At 42.2% G+C, this 17,424-nt stretch overlaps 1 pseudogene; it reads left to right on the top strand.

The window, feature by feature from the left end:
• LOC139826327 (syncytin-2-like) overlaps nt 1-15,720 on the top strand; it is a 33,373-nt pseudogene extending 17,653 nt beyond the window's left edge.
• Nucleotides 15,721-17,424: the final 1,704 nt, after the last annotated feature.

Genomic DNA, 17,424 nt, shown 5'->3' with positions numbered 1-17,424 from the left:
CTTTAGAAAAAATTGGGTGAAGTATGGTACTGTAAGTTAATTTGCTAATTTTGAGACCAGAAAAGAATTTAAATTGTTAAACTCTGCTTTGCATTGAAAAAAACAAAACAAACAAAACACACACACACAAAAAACCAAAACAAAAACCAAAACCAGAAACAAAACAAACCCTAAATGCTATGATGGATGAGAACTTGGTATTGTATGAGGTTGTATTTAAAAGCTGCTAGAATATGAACTGATTTGGATCTAGGAAAATGGAATAATGGATTGCTGTTTAATATGCTGGTTTTTGACATCTGTAAATTTTTAAAGGTAAATGAAGCTAAGGAATGTAGCTATTGCGGAGCTACTTGGAATTACATATAAAGTGTGTTATGGTTGGAATGAAATGGGCAAACAAAAAAGCAAAATATCCCAGGCCTGTGTTGTACAGTTTGAATATAAATTTCAGGCCTTTGTCAAGCTGCAAGATAAACTCAGCTCATTGTAACCATGGAGTTTGCCAGAGCCTCCTACTTCATACCAGCAATTACGCCACCTGCATGGCCTTGGCTATATCTACACTGCAGCAAGAAGAGAAAGAAAAATAAAAAGGGAAAAACCTGGTTGCCCGCTGCTAAGTGGAGAAAGGGGGGCTTTATTCCCCTCGCTCTGTCTTTTTTTTTCCTTAAGTGTTGTCATCCATCCTTGTTGCGGCACTGCATTGCTTCTCGGCTTTGAATCAGGGGTTGTAGGTGCTGTTTCTTTTTGCTTCCGTCTTGTTTCTTAGGTTCCAGCACATATGGGGAAAGAGCTCATCATTTTACCTCCTTGCTGAAGTCGGTCTTTTCACACTGGTCAGCTCTGGGGGGTCAGAGTGCTCAGTGCTTCTCTGGGTCAGACTGGTACTAATTTGGGTGTGGAGTGGAGCCACGCTGGTTTGATGTGGAGTTTGAACTGATCTGTTTTCATGCTGGGCTGGAGGTCTTGCCATCTCAGATGTGGGCGAGAGGAGGGTTTTATTCCCCCCTGCCCACCCCCCAGCAATGTTACTGCTAGAGAACTGTAATACTGCATGCAAGAGTCTGAGGGTGAAATTTAAAGGCATCGCCAGTGGATCCACAGTTCTAACGAAGCTGGGAAATGAAAGCAAAATTTTTTTATTAATAGACTTATTCTGTGGTAACTAGTTGTAAGAGACTTCTTAGTAAATTCACCGTGATAGTTTTTGAGGTCATGGGAGAGAATGAAAGAAAGGCTGTTTTTTGAGACCAATGGAATGCCAAATTTGGAACATAGTTTTAACAGATGATTTCTTGTATTTGCCAGAAAGCCCTATACATCTGTTATGTCAAGATTTGTTAAGTAAATTGTAAGCTCAAATAATGTTTTCTGAGAATTCTGTTTAGTTGCATGTCCTACAAGAAGGTGCTTGGATGGTGTAGAGCTGCTTGCTGCAAGTGAGGAATCTCCAAGGAAATTTCGAATGCTGTATTTCCACTAGTATTAACAGCCAATGTTTTGATAAAGCAAATACTACACTGACAGAACTGAAATGGACTTCGATCCGGTAAGGGAAAACAATATCCAATAAATATGACAGCCAAAATGGACTTAGAGACTTTGATGAATAAATTTATGACAACCTTACAGGCTGACTGCCTTCGATTGGACTTGCAGATTTGTCTATTTATAGGTATGACATAGAAACAACCTGTGGCTGTTGTGAGAGAGTATGATAAGAATGCTAACGGACTGATATACCAATTGTTACTCTGATCAAGAAATGCAGGGAATGAATTTAAGTCTGAATAGGGCATGATCCTTTTGTCATATATGTACCATTTGTGAAATTTAATTTTTTTTTTTTTTCTTTGCAATCTATGTCCTTGTAAATTGCACTAGCCAATTTTCTTAACAGCACAGCTTTTGGCATGCCTAAATGTAAATTGCTGCAGAACCTGCAAGTCTTTAACATCAGGTCACAGACCATACTTGTATCTGGTCTGATCCTATATACTTACCCAGTTTTTGTTGATGGTTCTGGGAAGTCTCATAAAGCTGTAGTGGTCTGGCATGAAGATAACAATTGGCATCATTCTGTAAAAATTTTTGAAGGTTCAACCCAATTAGCAGAACTTGGCACAGCTTTACATTACTTAGAGCTTTTTAAGGAGGAACCTCTAAATTTGATTTGTGATTCTGAGTATGTAGTCAAGGTCCAATGCACATATCTGATTCTGAAATGTTTTTCAAAAACAGAAAGGGGGAGAGTTAGGGGAAACACCACAAAATCAATTGTCAAAAGCATTGTATGTCACGAATCACTTATATCTAAGTGGTGCAGCCCAAATTTGCCCTGTGATGAAACACTTTACAAGTATGACCCAAAAACATGCTGAAGCAGAAAGAACCTACATTAGTTATGGTCAAATCACTAGTGAATGGTCAATGGAAAAGACCACATCAATTGATAACCTGGGGGAGAGGCTATGCTTGTGTCTTTACAGATCAAGGGCCGCAATGGTTGCTGCCACGAAATGTGAAACCTGTGTTATCTTCCTGACAATGATTGCTGCAGCTGCTGCATTTTGGATACCTGCACAGACAAAGACTAACATGTGGATTACTTTAGCCAACATGACTGGCCAGGACTCTATATGCCTAGCTATGGCGTCTCCGGAAAACCCGTTCCACACATGCTTGGTTGGCATCCACCTTGATGTCTACAGCAGCATCACACAACTGTTTCAAAATAGCGGTTGGTGCAAAGGCATTGCAACAAACTGTAATAATACCAGCACGGCACTTTGGATTAATTGCCTCTCGGAAGCAGAGAGGAACTGGAACTGGAATTGGAATTGCTGGCATCTATGCCCATGGACTCTTGTATCCAGCTGGTTTGTGAAAAGTGTCAGAACAATATACGAGAACATGAATGGATAAACTGCAAAATGTTAATGCTACCCTTGGTGACTATAGAAATGAAACTCGATGGTGTAATGCCTCGCAGAAGAATCCGAGGGGTGTCATTGATAATGTGGGACAGCGACTCCAGAACCTCCTGTATGGTGTATTCTTGATCTGTGGAGACAGAGCCTGGCCAGGAATTCCTTCTAATGCTTTTGGAGGACTGTGTATTTTGGGACGATTAACTCTCTTAATGCCCAATGTATCTATGATAATAGATCACAGAAGAGCAAGACGGGAAAAACACTTTTTGCATGTATATGAGTCAAAATGTGATGATAATGTAGATTTTTGGGGATCAGGGTTAAGGGTTTTAGGATCTCTTGTATCTGGTGTTGGTACAGCTAAAGCTTTTAATATTTTTGAAAAATTAGGATGCTGGCTAGTTAAACAAACTAACAGAACTTCTAAGGCTTTAAGTGGACTTTTGTTAGATGTAGATTCTATAAGACATGCTACGCTGCAGAATAGAGCTGCAATAGACTTTTTGTTATTAGCTCAAGGACATGGGTGTGAAGATTTTGATGGGATTCATTAAATTGTTTAGTGGTTGGAGGCTTTCAGGGTTGTTGTTATCAGTTGTGAAAACAGTACTGATTGTCTTGATGATTGCTGTGGTTGTGTTACTATTGTTGCCATGCATGATTTCTCTGCTGCCAAGGGCCCTGCAGTAGACAATGAAGGCAATTATTTAGCACAAATGCAAAAAGGGAGAATTGTGGGACTACGGTGGGACCTTGGATTCCCTGACATAGGGCATGGGAACAGAAATTACCCTTGAAGATATGAAGGCCTACCTGTGAGAAAGATGGGAGTAACGGAGTATACGGAGATGTTAAGGATGTACCTGTGAGAGAGAAAGGAGTAAAAGAGTAACATTGATGACAGCAAAAATAGCCAATGAGATGTTACTGCTGTAACTTGTAACCAATAGTGAAGAGACACATGAATTGGTAAAACTGTATAAAAATGCACTTGTGGCAATAAATGGCATCTCCTACTTTCATCCTGGAAGAACTTGGTCTATGTCGTTTGTCTGTCTCAGCCACGACAGTCCCATGACCTCAAAAACTAGCATGGTGAATTTACTAAGAAGTCTCTTAAAACTAGTTACCACAGAATGGTGGACTGTGAAATGGCTGAAGGGAAGAAGCCAGAGATTCATGGTCAATGGGGAGAGTCCAGTTGGAGGCCTGTATCTAGTGGAGTGCCTAAAGGGTCAGTACTGGGGCCTATATTATTTGATATATTCATCAATGATTTGGACGAGGGAATAGAGTGTACTATCAGCTGATACACGAAGCTGGAAGGAGTGTCTGACACTCCAGAAGGCTGTGCTGCCATCCAGCGAGACCTGGACAGGCTGGAGAGTTGGGCAGGGAAAAATTTAATGAAATATGACAAGGGCAAGTGTAGAGTATTGCATCTGGGTAGGAACAACCCAAGGTTCCAGTATAAGTTGGGGAATGACCAATTAGAGAGCAGTGTAGGGGAAAGGGACCTGGGGTTCCTGGTGGACAGCAGGATGACCGTGAGCCAGCACTGTGCCCTTGTGGCCAAGAAGGCCAATGGCATCCTGGGATGTATTAGAAGAGGGGTGGTTAGTAGGTCGAGAGAGGTTCTCCTTCCCCTCTACTCTGCCCTGGTGAGACCACATCTGGAATACTGTGTCCATTTCTGGGCCCCTCAGTTCAAGAAGGACAGGGAACTGCTGGAGAGAGTCCAGCGTAGGGCAACAAAGATGATTAAGGGAGTGGAGCATCTCCCTTATGAGGAAAGGCTGAGGGAGCTGGGTCTCTAGCTTGGAGGAGACTGAGGGGTGACCTTATTAATGTTTACAGATATATATAAAGGGTGAGTGTCACGAGGATGGAGCCAGGGTCTTCTTGGTGACAACCAATGATAGGACAAGGAGTAATGGGTTCAAACTGGAACACAAGAGGTTCCACTTAAATTTGAGAAGAAACTTCTTCTCAGTAAGGGTGACACAACACTGGAACAGGCTGCTCAGGGAGGTTGTGGAGCCTCCTACTCTGGAGGCATTCAAAACCCGCCTGGACGCATTCCTGTGTAACCTCATCTAGGTGTTCCTGCTCCAGCGGGGGATTGGACTAGATGATCTTTTGAGGTCCCTTCCAATCCCCAACATTCTGTGATTCTGTGAATATGTCTATTAAAAAAAGTTTGCGGTTTAATTTCCCAGCTTCATTAGGACTACAGATCTACTGGGGATGCCTTTAAATTTCACCCTCAGACTGCTTCATTGTTACAGTTCTCCAGCGGCAACATTACTGCAGTGGAGGGAAGAAAACCCCTCCTTTAGCCACTTTGGCAGCTGGCAGCCAGATTTTTCTTTTTTTTTTTTTGCTGCAGTTTAGATACAGGCAAGGCCACGCAGATGGTGTAATCACTGGTGCTAATTGGGAGCTGCCTGGGAGCTAAGTTTATCTTGCAGCTTGACACAGGCCTGAAATTTATGTTCAAGCTGTACAACACAGGCCTGGGATATTTTGCTTTTTTATTTTCCCATTTAATTCCAGCCGTAATACACTCTATATGCAGTTCTAATTAGATGTGCAATAGTTAACATTCCTCAGCCCCATTTACCTTTTGCAGTTTCTTAAAGATGTCAATAAACAGCATATTAACCATCCATCCATTACTTTAATTTTCCTAGATCGAAATCAGGTCATATTCTAGCAACTTTTAAACACAACCTCTTCCAAGTTCACATCCATCATAGCATTTAGTTTTATTTCCCATACCTCCAACTAGCACATAAATTCAATGCAAATCAGAGTTTAACAACTGAAATTCTTTTGGTACCAAATATAAATATGCAAAATAAATTGCTGAGTTCAGATATGCAAACCAAATACCAAGTTCAAATATGCAAATGGATCACAATTATACTTATTCGAGACAATATCTCGATTTTAGCATTGCACCTTTGGACCGCTTACTGCTCAGCCAGGTAGAGGTACCGCTGGGTCTCCCTGACAAAACAGGTCAGTGTGTGCTGGAGCCCAATCAGCACCTGCCCCCCCGCTGCCCTAGCAAGCTGGACTGGGCAAGGCTTTTATTAGTGTCTCATCTGGGGTGCTACAACTGTTATCCCAAAACCAGGATTCTTTATCCAGTGTGCCTACAAAAAAACCAAATTTAGTACACCAAGATGAGACACAGCCTATCACAGAGTTGTGCAAGTCTGGATGCTGGAATAAAGCTAGCATGCTAGAAAGAAAAGTAACAGCTATCACACACAAAATCTTATCATCACATTCACGCAGTTAAGAACTTAATTACTCACAGTCTTCTGTATAATCACAAAATGTACATTTTGGGTCCATGGATTCTCATGATTTAGCAGTCTTTGAACTTACTGTACCATATAACAGGCAAAGACTTATTAAACTGTAATATGCTTAAACAGACACCTACAAAGAAAACAGGTTAATAAGGAAAGCATCTTGCAGACTTCTGCAAGTTTTCTATGATTTGTGTGTTATCCGTTAATTGTCTCCCAGCTTGTCAAAGTTCAAACCATTCCACCTGTAGTACTGTCTGAAATGATTTAGTGAGCTCTTGCAGAGTTTTATTTTTGTCCTGCTCTTCTTGCTTTAAAAACAACATTATTTGCAATAAAGTTTTATACTTCAAGGTTCTATTCTCCGACCACTTTTCCCATTCATCTAACTTACACAGCAGCCACCACCGATTTTAATATTTCACAAGATCTTCCTGATACAGGGAATTAACAATTAACTAATTAACACTTAAAGAACTAATACTTAAACACACTTAGAGAGCTAACCCTTAACCCACATCACTATTGCCTAGCCTTGTTTAGCTTTGTGTAACTTATTGTACGAGAAATAGGAGTTTGCTGACGCCTTGCAAAGATAAAAAACCTTGGGTGCATCCTCGGTGCATCCTTGGGTGAACTAGATAACAGAAACTTGGGCACAGGACAGGAGATATGCCAGTTTTAACCAACTCAGCAGTCTGAGTCCTAACCAACTCATCACACTAGACCAAAGGTGACCGTGTACAGAGAAGAGGACCCGGGTTCACGATCACTGTGCAGCTGCAACCAGGAGGAGCCGGAGGTGGAGACTCTGGAAATGGTCTCCCAGAACTCATTGTAATAAGAACCAGCTTCTTAGGGACAGGTTATGAATATGTATAGGCGTTCCTAAAACTTTCATGAATATGTAACACTTTACTACATTTAACCAAGCTCACAGCTACTGAAAATTTACACGTCTTGGGTGGAGTTATCCCTCGTTTATCCAGCACTGTAATTACATACCTTTTTTAAAATCTCAAGGGTTGTAAGGTCTTTTCCGCGCCTCATTCCTTCCTCATATTTACAAGTGCTTTCCTATGTTCTAAAACACCTCCCAATACTAATTTCTTAGGAACACGACTGAAAACAGTTGTTCCCAACCCCATCTTGTAAGTAAAAACCATGAGAAGAGGGAGGGAGGTGGGGGAAGCGTGGAGCGGTTTGCAGTGCGAGTGGGAGAAGGAGGGAGAAGGCTTACAGTGCACTTATACAAACAATACCACAAAGAAAATGTAACAACAACCAGTAAAACAATTAACTCACACTCCTGACAAGTTGCTTGATTTTTGGAAAGGCAACACACAGAAGCACGTATTCCGTCATGTTCTGGTGGTCATTGTGGTTTGTAAATAACTGGAAAGGTGAAAGAAAAATCGCTGTGCTCCATAGCCTTTTCACGGCATTTTTGCATCACCCCTTTGTGTTCCACTGTCCTAGTCATGGAGGGGTTTCTGTGTGCTGTATCAGCATCATTAAAATCAGGCAAAGGAGGTGCTGAGGGCAGAGTTTTAGACTCCTGACCCAACTCCTCACAAATTTCTGCCTTATCTTTACACAGCTGTGATGGCATTAATGATGGATATAAACCTGACCCTTTTTCAAGATCTATAGAACCTGACTCAAAAGGATTAGTGCTGTCAGTGCTGTCAAGACTCAAATCATTAGCAACCTGCTCATTTATGTTTTGCTTTCCATCCTCCCCTTTTTGCCCTTGCATTATTTGCTCTGCTGACTGCAGCTGCGATAGCGCAGAGTACACAAATCTCCAAGTTACATGCAAACCGTCAGGGACCGTAAAACCTGAACTCTTTTGTGCATGTAGATGTTCCCCAACTTGTTTCCAAATTTTACTGTCAAACGTCCCCTCACTTGGAAACCAAGCACAATTCTCTCTCACCCATACCAGGAGCGAAGTGGCCTGCTTCTCAGAAATACGATACCCAGAAGAAGGTAATATCTGCAGTAAAACATGCAAATACAATTTATGCTCCTGAGAAGCAGCTTGCCCTATACTAATGCAATCCTGCAGATCTCTTGTTCAATGAGGACTGCTTGTCCCTATCTATACCCTAGGGGTTAATGTGGCCACAAATAAAATTTACTCACCCGTCGGATTGCGTGGTCGCCACCAAACACACTGCTCAATGAAGAGCCTCCAGGGGTCACACACTCACGTGGGGCATCACTTGTGGCGATGAGGAACGATGCACACTGGGGTGCAGACAAAGATGCACACACAGGCAGAGATCTTGTTAGCAGCGAGAGCAGAGCCAGGCAGAGCAGAGAGGGAGGAATATAAGGCTGCTGTTAGAGGATGTAGGAAGGCAGCTAGGATAGCCAAGACCTCCTTAGAATTACAGCTGATGAGAGGGGTCAAGGACAGCAAAAAGAACTTTTTCAAATGCATAGCAGATAAAACTAATACCAGAGGCAATGTAGGCCCACTGATGAATGAGGTGGGTGCCCTGGTGGCAGAAGACACAGAGAAGGCAGAATTGCTGAATGCCTTCTTTGTCTCTGTCTACTCTGCTGGAGGCTGTCCTGGGGAGCCCCGTACCCCTGAGACCCCGGATGAAGCCAGGTCAATGGAGGAGTTTGCTTTAGGCGATGACGACTGGGTTAGGGAGCAATTAAATAGTCTGGACGTCCATAAATCCATGGGTCCAGATGGGATGCATCTGCGGGTGCTGAGGGAGCTGGCTGAAGTCATTGCTGGACTGCTATCCATCATTTTTGCCAAGTCTTGGGAAATGGGAGAGGTGCCCGAGGATTGGAGGAAAGCAAATGTCACTCCAGTCTTCAAAAAGGACAAGAAGGAGGACCCGGGTAATTATAGACCGGTCAGCCTCACCTCTGTTCCTGGGAAAGTAATGGAACGGCTTATCCTTGGTGTAATCTCAAGGCATATCAGGGATAAGAGGGTCATTAGGGGCAGTCAGCATGGCTTTACCAAGGGTAAGTCATGCTTGACCAACCTCATAGCCTTTTATGAGAATGTAACAAGGTGGATGGATGGTGGCAGGGTGGTGGTTGTGGTCTACCTTGACTTCAGTAAAGCCTTTGACACAGTCTCTCACAGCATCCTCACAGCTAAATTGAGGAGGTGTGGTCTAGACAATAGAGTAGTGAGGTGGGTTGCAAACTGGCTTAAAGAGAGAAGCCAGAGAGTGGTGGTCAATGGTGCGGAGTCCAGTTGGAGGCCAGTATCTAGTGGAGTGCCTCAAGGACGTTCACACATCCCATGCACTTGGGGGTGGTCATCCAGCCTGAGATACCATTCTCAGGAGTCTGGGCTATCACTCTTTACAATTATGAGAAACGTACTTCAGCACAGTCTGTCCAAGGCCCTTAATTTTGCTATGATCTAATTATGTTAGTACTATTTCTTTGACCGTCCAGATGGTCATGTTAGTACTGATCTTCCTTTATCATCCAGGTGGCTGGAACCGCACATCTTGCTTTCCCACGTCTTTGCTTTCCCACAGTCCATAGTTAAGTCCACCCCTTGATCATGAGCCCATTTATATGTTGCATCTCTACCTTGATGCCCTGAAGCATCATGGGCCCACCGAGCTAGGAAAAATTCACCTTGATGTTGCCAGTCCAAATCCACCTCAGCTACTTTAATCTTAGCAGCCTGATCCACTTGCCAGTTTTTTCGATGTTCCTCAGTGGCTCAACTTTAGGCACATGAGTGTCTACATGACATGTGACAATCTTGAAGCACTCCCCCCATGCTTAGCAGAACAAAAACCTTGTTATGCCTTAAATGTCTGGTTTTTGTTACTTTGGGAAGAAGAGATAGATGATACCTCATCTTATCTTTCCCGAAGTTTTATGACCATGGAGGCAGACACCTTGGAAGATAAGGTCACTTAACAGTGTTGCTGTAAAAGGTCTCATAGCCTAATTGGGATGATAGAGATGAACCATCTGTCGGACAACCAACTACCAGAAGAAATCACGAACCGACAGCTACCCCTGATGGACAAGACAACTCACTTCTGGTCAATACCATGAACTTTCCCCTAGTTTGAAGACCCCAGACCCATTTCCAGAAGAGTCTTCCTAATTAGCATGAAGAGCGAGCAGAGGGAGGAGACGAACCGCCTTCTCCTATCTCACATGTAAATGAACTGGGTTATAAAACAACCTCACATATGATACAGGTTGGCAGCGTGTAAATCTTCAACGCGTCCCGCCCTCCAGAGGTCGTCGTGGGACCGATGTACATGTGGAGTGGTGATACCTTACTCTCCCTCTCTGTCTCTCTCTCTCCCTTTCTCTTTCTGATATCTTGGTTTTCCTCTTCTTTCTCTCTCTTGCTTTTCCTTAAACATATAAAGTAATATCATTTTAAGTTCTACTGCTAAAGTCTTGTTAAGTTTTGCATTACAGTTACTAATTGTTGCCAATCCACTGCTTTTAGAAGGGCTTTTGCTGTCAATGTATTGATAAGTTTTGTGGTGCTATAACATACTTTTGCCAAGTCACTAATTGCTGTAATCTGTATAGCACCATGTGCTTTTAGGAAATTCATAATTGGACCCCCGGAGTGATTGTCTGTCATTCACTTCGCATTGCCGTGCAGAATTACCCAGAGTTAACTCACACCTGATCTCATCTGTTGAGTCAGGGCGCGTGTCGCGTTCAGAGTTAACTCATCCCTCATCCCATCTGTTGGGACAGGACGCATACTTTTACAGGCAGGCTGTCTAGCCAGGCAGCAATGTCTTGCCACAGTGTGGCAGCCCAAATGGGTTTACCTCTGCGTTGCCAGTTACTTCTCTTCCATTGCTGTAGCCACCCCCACAGGGCATTTACCACCATCCATGAGTCAGTGAAGAGACAAAGTACTGGCCATTTTTCTCGTTCAGCAATGTCCAAAGCCAGCTGCATAGCTTTTACTTCTGCAAATTGACTAGATTCACCTTGTCCTTCAGTGACTTCTGTGACTCATTGTGTGGGACTCCACACAGCAGCTTTCCACCTGCAATGTTTTCCTACAAGACAGCAGGATCCATCTGTGAACAGTGCATATTGCCTTTCAGTCTCTCAAAGTTTATTATACGGTGGTGCTTCTTCAACACGTGTTACTTCCTCCGTGTTACGTCCAATTCGAGCTCTTTGCGTGATTAATGCAATCCATTTACTCCATGTAACATCAGTTGCATGATGTGGAGAGGGAACCTTCCCTTTGAACATCCAGCTCAGCACCGGCAGTCGAGGTGCCAGGAGGAGCTGTGCTTTAGTACTGATCACTTGCGAAGCAGCTCGGACCCTTTCATATGCTGCTAGTATTTCTTTTTCAGTTGGAGTATAGTTGGCCTCAGATCCTTTGTATCCTCGACTCCAAAAACCTAAGGGTTGACCTCGAGTTTCTCCTGATGCTTTCTGCCAGAGGCTCCAGGTAGGGCCATTACCTCTGGCTGCAATGTAGAGCATATTTTTAACATCTAGTCCAGTCTGAACTGACCCAAGGGCCACTGCATGACTTATCTCATGCTTAAGTTGTTCAAAGGCTTGTCGTTGTTCCGGGCCCCATTCAGAATGGTTCTTTTTCTGAGTCACTCGATAGAGAGGGCTCACAATCTGGCTGTAGTCAGGGATATGCATTCTCCAAAAACCTACAACGCCCAAGAAAGTTTGTGTCTCTTTTTTATTAGTAGGTGGAGACATAGCTGCAATCTTGCTGATCACATCCATTGGGATCTGATGACGCCCATCTTGCCATTTTATTCCTAAAAACTGGATCTCTCATGCAGGTCCTTTGACCTTGCTTCGTTTTATGGCAAAATTGGCATTCTAAAGAATATGAATTATTCTCTCAACTTTCTCAAAGACTTCTTTCACTCCGTCACCCCATATGATGATGTCATCAATATATTGCAAGTGTTCTGGAGCTTTACCTTGTTCCGGCGTGGTTTGGATCAATCCATGGCAGATGGTAGGACTGTGTTTCCACCCCTTGGACAAGCGATTCCATGTGCATTGTTAAGTTAATTTGCTCTTATAGTTATCTAACAATTTTGAAACCAGAAAAGGATTTAAGTTGTTAAACTCTGATTCATAGTGCATTTATGTGCTAGTCGCAGATATGGGGAAAAAAAACCAAACAAAACGCTGAATGTTATGATGGATGTGAGCTTGGGAGAGATTGTATTTAAAAGTGGCTAGAATATGAACTGAATTGGGTCTAGGAAAATGGAAATAATGGACTTAAGTTTAATATGCTGTTTTTCTGACATCTGTAAGAAATTGCAAAAGGTAAATGGGGCTGAGGAATGTAATGATTGCTGAGCTAATTGGAATTGCATATAGAGTGTATTATGACTGGAATTAAATGGAAAAACAAAATAGCAAAATATCCCAGGCCTGTGCTGTACAGCTTGAACATAAATTTCAGGCCTGTGCCAAACTGCAAGATAAACTCAGTCTCCCTGTCTGCGTGGCCTTGCCTGTGTCTAAACTGCAGCAAGAAGAGAAAGAAGGAAAAAAAAAAATAGAAAAACCGCTGCTGAAGTGGCGAAGGGGAGGGCAAGCCGGATACCTCTCAGGGTAGCCTCTTGCAAGTAGTGCAAGCTCCCCTTAGAGAAGTTACAGAAACTAGGAGCAAAAGAAAGTAGAAATTTGTAAACGTTGTTAGAAGAAGCCTGGAGAGTATTTAGTAACAGGGAAGAGAAAGATTGTTGAAAGGACAGGCGTAGCAGCACTGCAGGAAAGTAGGGAACTAAAAAGGTTGGAAGGCTTTGAAAGCCTTTAGAGAGAGATCAATGTACATTGGGAAAATTAATGTTGGGAAAGGTGCAGAGGAAGTAAGCAGAGGGAGAATCGGACAGTAGCAAGTTTTGGAAAAGACTGATGGGAACCTGGAATGAACAAAAACAAGTGGAATTTTTGGTAGATTGCCAATACATAATGATTACATAGTAGTAAAGGGAGCCACTGACCAAAGTGAAAGGACGTATTTCTGTGAAATAATTGCCCTTACTTGTGCTCTGGAAGTAGTTCAAGGTAAAATGGTTAACATCTATAATGACTCCAAGTATGCTTTCGGGGCCATGCATGTGCACGGAGCAATTTGGAAAGAGGACTCTTAAACTCTCAAGGCAAACATATCAAACATGCAAACAATATATTGAAACTATTGGAAGCAGCTCAACTTCCTAAGAACGTGGCAATCATGCATATGAAGGCACACCAGAAAGTGAGCTTGGAATTGGAAAAAGGGAATGAGCTGGCGGACAGAGAAGCAAAACAAGGAGGTAAAAATAGAAAGTGCTCTAGTCTCCAATGGGCAGGCCTCTTTGGAAGGTAAGCCAGAGTATACTAAGGAAGACCGGAAACTTATCATAGATTTAGAGGGATCATATAATAAGGAAGGCTGGGCTCACACCCCACAAGGAAAACTTATTGTTCCCTCCTATTTAGTTCGGCCTTTAGTAAGGGAAGAGCACAGGAAGGGACACTGGGGAGCAGAAGCACTACACAAATATTTGATCAGAAAAATAGTAGCTAGAAATTTGTATACTACCATAAGGCAGGTGACACAACAATGCGATCTTTGCCTCCAGGCTAATCCTAAGACTACACCCAAGCCAGAAATGGGTCAAATTGGGAAAGGAAATGGACCTGGGCAACAATGGCAAATTGATTTTTCGGAACTCCCAAGAAAAGGGGGTACTGATATTTGTTGGTATTAACTGATACCTTTTCAGGCTGGCCAGAAGCATTCCCTACCAGAACAACAAAAGCTCGGGAGGTGACTAGAACATTAGTACAAGAAATAATACCAAGGTTTGGAGTTCCAGCTGTTATATCCTCTGATAGAGGGCCATATTTTATTTCAAAAGTTGTACAGCAATTCAGTCAACATTTGGGAATAGACTGGCAACTACATACCCTTTATTGTCCTCAATCCAGTGGCCAGGTAGAAAAAATGAATCATCTAATTAAACAACAAATTGTAAAATTGGGGCAGGGAGCTAACCTGGCTTGGCCTCAATCCTTCCCTTTGGCCCTTTTGCATATACGAACAAGGCCAAGAGCAAAGGAAGGGTTGAGTCCTGGATCCATCATTCTAGAGTGAAGAAAGTCTGCAAAACACCATGGAGGGTAACCCAGGTGCAACCTGGAAAATTATATTTTTCACGATCATAGCTTTAGGACATGGTTGGCATGTAAAAAATTGGCATGTAAAGCTCACCCAAATGACTGGGAACAATTTGAATCTTTCAGACTGTTGGATATGCACTGTTCTCCCAAGAGGAATGACATTTCCACTGTTCAGTGTACCCCATCCAGACTGGAGTAGAGAAGGGGATGGATGGGGAAAGTGGGATGCAAACCGGAGGCAAACTTGTCTTTATGGGCAGGACCTGAGTAAAACCATAGGAAGAAGTTTCAAATTGGTACCTTGGAATCAAACTGAAATTACAATTTATTCCAGATGTATGAACTGCACAGATAAAACCACCAGTTGGGAAAAGTTTCCAAATTGCAGTGAATGTAGTCATTCGCAGAGTGTAGGAACCTTTAATATAACCAAGCTGAAAGAACTAGGGTTTAATTGAAGCATACAAAATACTGGAAACCTTAACTTCCCTTCCAATATAGCAACAAATTGTAATCTAACTCCTAGGTGGTGGTGGCTTTGCGGGGATAGGTGAGTCAGGAAAAGTCTACCTGATAATTGGCAAGGCCATTGTACAGACAGATACATATTACCTCAAGAAAAGGTGTTTAACCATTCATACCCACCCCCGGGTATTGTTAGGACGTTATGGAGAAAAACGCATTCAGTGCCGAATAACCCTCTTGTAAAGAGACCCTCTGGATTTCATAGTTTTGCCAGATGGTTTATTCCTCAGCTAGGAGTTAGTGAATTAGAAAAAACCATATTAAATATATCAGCCACAATCAAGAAAATCGAAAATGCCACTATGGATGCTCTTCAAGGGCTCCAGGAAGAGATATCGTCACTAAGCAAACTAGTCCTACAAAATCGCATGGTTCTAAACCTCCTGACTGCAAAAGAAGGAGTGTGTGTAGTGATAAACCAAAGTTGTTGTTCATATATTAATCAGGAGAAACGGCTAGAAACAGATATTCAAAAGATATGGGAACAATCTGAGATCCTCCATCTAGTTACTCAAGATAATATGTCATGGGGATTCTCAAATTTATGGGAAAGGCTCACTTCCTGGCTTCCCAACTTCGCTTGGCTACGATCCTTATTTGTAGCTTTAGTGGGAATATTGGTTTTAGGGATACTGGTCTGTATAATGATGAGGTGTTTCTTGTGGTGTTGCCAGAGTACCGGAGATACTTATAGCAACTGGAAGAAACATCAGCTAAGACAGAAGTTAGAATCTAATAAGTATTTTGTAAAGACATTAGATAAAGAATCATCATATTAGTAAAAGAATTTACTAACCTCTTAGAAAAGGGGGGATTAATATAGGGAACTAACTAACTAACCCTTAAAGAGCTAACCTTTAACCCACATAGCAATTGCCTAGCTTAGAGTTTTGTGTAACTTATTGTATGAGAAACAGTATTCTAGTGAGGGGACTTCAACATATTTCTCATCAACTGGACGATTAAGGTCAGTGTCTCCATACCACATATGCTTGATAGACCAAATCCACTCATACCTAGTTCTATCCATTTTATCATATTCCTGACCTAGGCGACTTGGAATCTGGATACACCATGCTGGAGACCATTTAACTGTGTAGGGGTGCTCAAAAGGCTCAGTTTCAGGAGGGGGAGGGGGGGGCAATAGGAAACTTGGGTACATGATATCTGGTGTGGGTTTATACAATGAGTTTGGCTCCACCATTTACCTGAGGCGTTATGTATATTCATTAAGTCTTCAGGACAAGGAGATATTGGTAATATAACTGGCGTGCCCCTTAAAGGGGTCATCAGATTACTCAGGTACCATCTATTGCACGTTTCATTCCAAAGGTTGGTCCAGTTTTGGGGGGGAATTTGATAGAATGCCTCTTTGTTCACCTTCCAGGCTCCATCAAAAGCATATTGTTTTTCAAATGGAGCTTTCACTCTGCCCCAGGTGCAATTGGCGGTACAGTTTTCGACAACTGTATGCAGTTTACTCTCCAGCAACTTGGAGAAGTTAAGATTAACTATGGAAAAGGCAATACTTTCTCCTGACAACTTGGGAATAGGGACACAGACTCCCTGACTGGTGTGATTCCAGACATGCACTGTTGGAACGATAAAGGACTCAACATTCCGATTCAATGTGAATCACACAAAGCCATTTATTACAGAAACAAGTCTCCTTATATATGCAACTATTCTCTGATCACGTATCCATGCTCCAAGCATGCATTCGCTAATTGGATATCATCTATATTCACGAGCTGTCCATGTGCTGAAGTCTCACTGCTGATAGGTCCATTGATTTACACCACATTAGGGCCTTGTTATTTCGGAGATGCTTCTCTCCCACGGCAGGTCCTGTTCCCAGCCTTGAAATTCCTGGCTGGTTCAGTAACAAATCTCCATCTAACAGCAACCCCTCCACAATTCCCCCTTTTTGTTCTTGAACCAACCAGGCCCCATTTACAGTGCGCTGAATCATCTTTGAAATACACTGCAATATACAGCACACGATTAACACAATAATTACAGTTACATATAATGCAATTAAACCTTATTTAATAAGATCAAACAACTACCCACTTATTCCAAAAATCATAAGCTATATGTCAAACCTTAACTTTACTATGGCAATCTAATTAATGTACTGTTCTAGTTTGCCTAAAGCACTTATTAATAGATTCAGAATAATCAAACAAGTTAATACAGCACAACCATAATCCTAATGTTGAAAGTAGAAAATTTATAACTGCGTGATTTCATAGATTTTGTAGGAATGTCTCATAATTTTACCTCATTTTTGCATTGACTGTCCAAGTGTAATATCACCCTTTTGGCTCTCCTGCTGTTTGTTCAAATTACCATTCTCCACAGAAGGTATACCACGTGCTTGCTAATAGGCTTCTAGACCACCAGGTCTGTGAGCATCTATAACACTGAATTAGGATCCATGGTTTACATCTGAAACAGTCCTCACAACTTATCTCCCTTCT

The sequence above is a fragment of the Patagioenas fasciata genome, chromosome W, assembly GCF_037038585.1.
Source record: "Patagioenas fasciata isolate bPatFas1 chromosome W, bPatFas1.hap1, whole genome shotgun sequence".
In the NCBI taxonomy this organism is placed as follows: domain Eukaryota; kingdom Metazoa; phylum Chordata; class Aves; order Columbiformes; family Columbidae; genus Patagioenas; species Patagioenas fasciata.
Note: the sequence above shows the minus strand (reverse complement) of the source record. Positions and strands in the feature narration are given on the sequence as shown.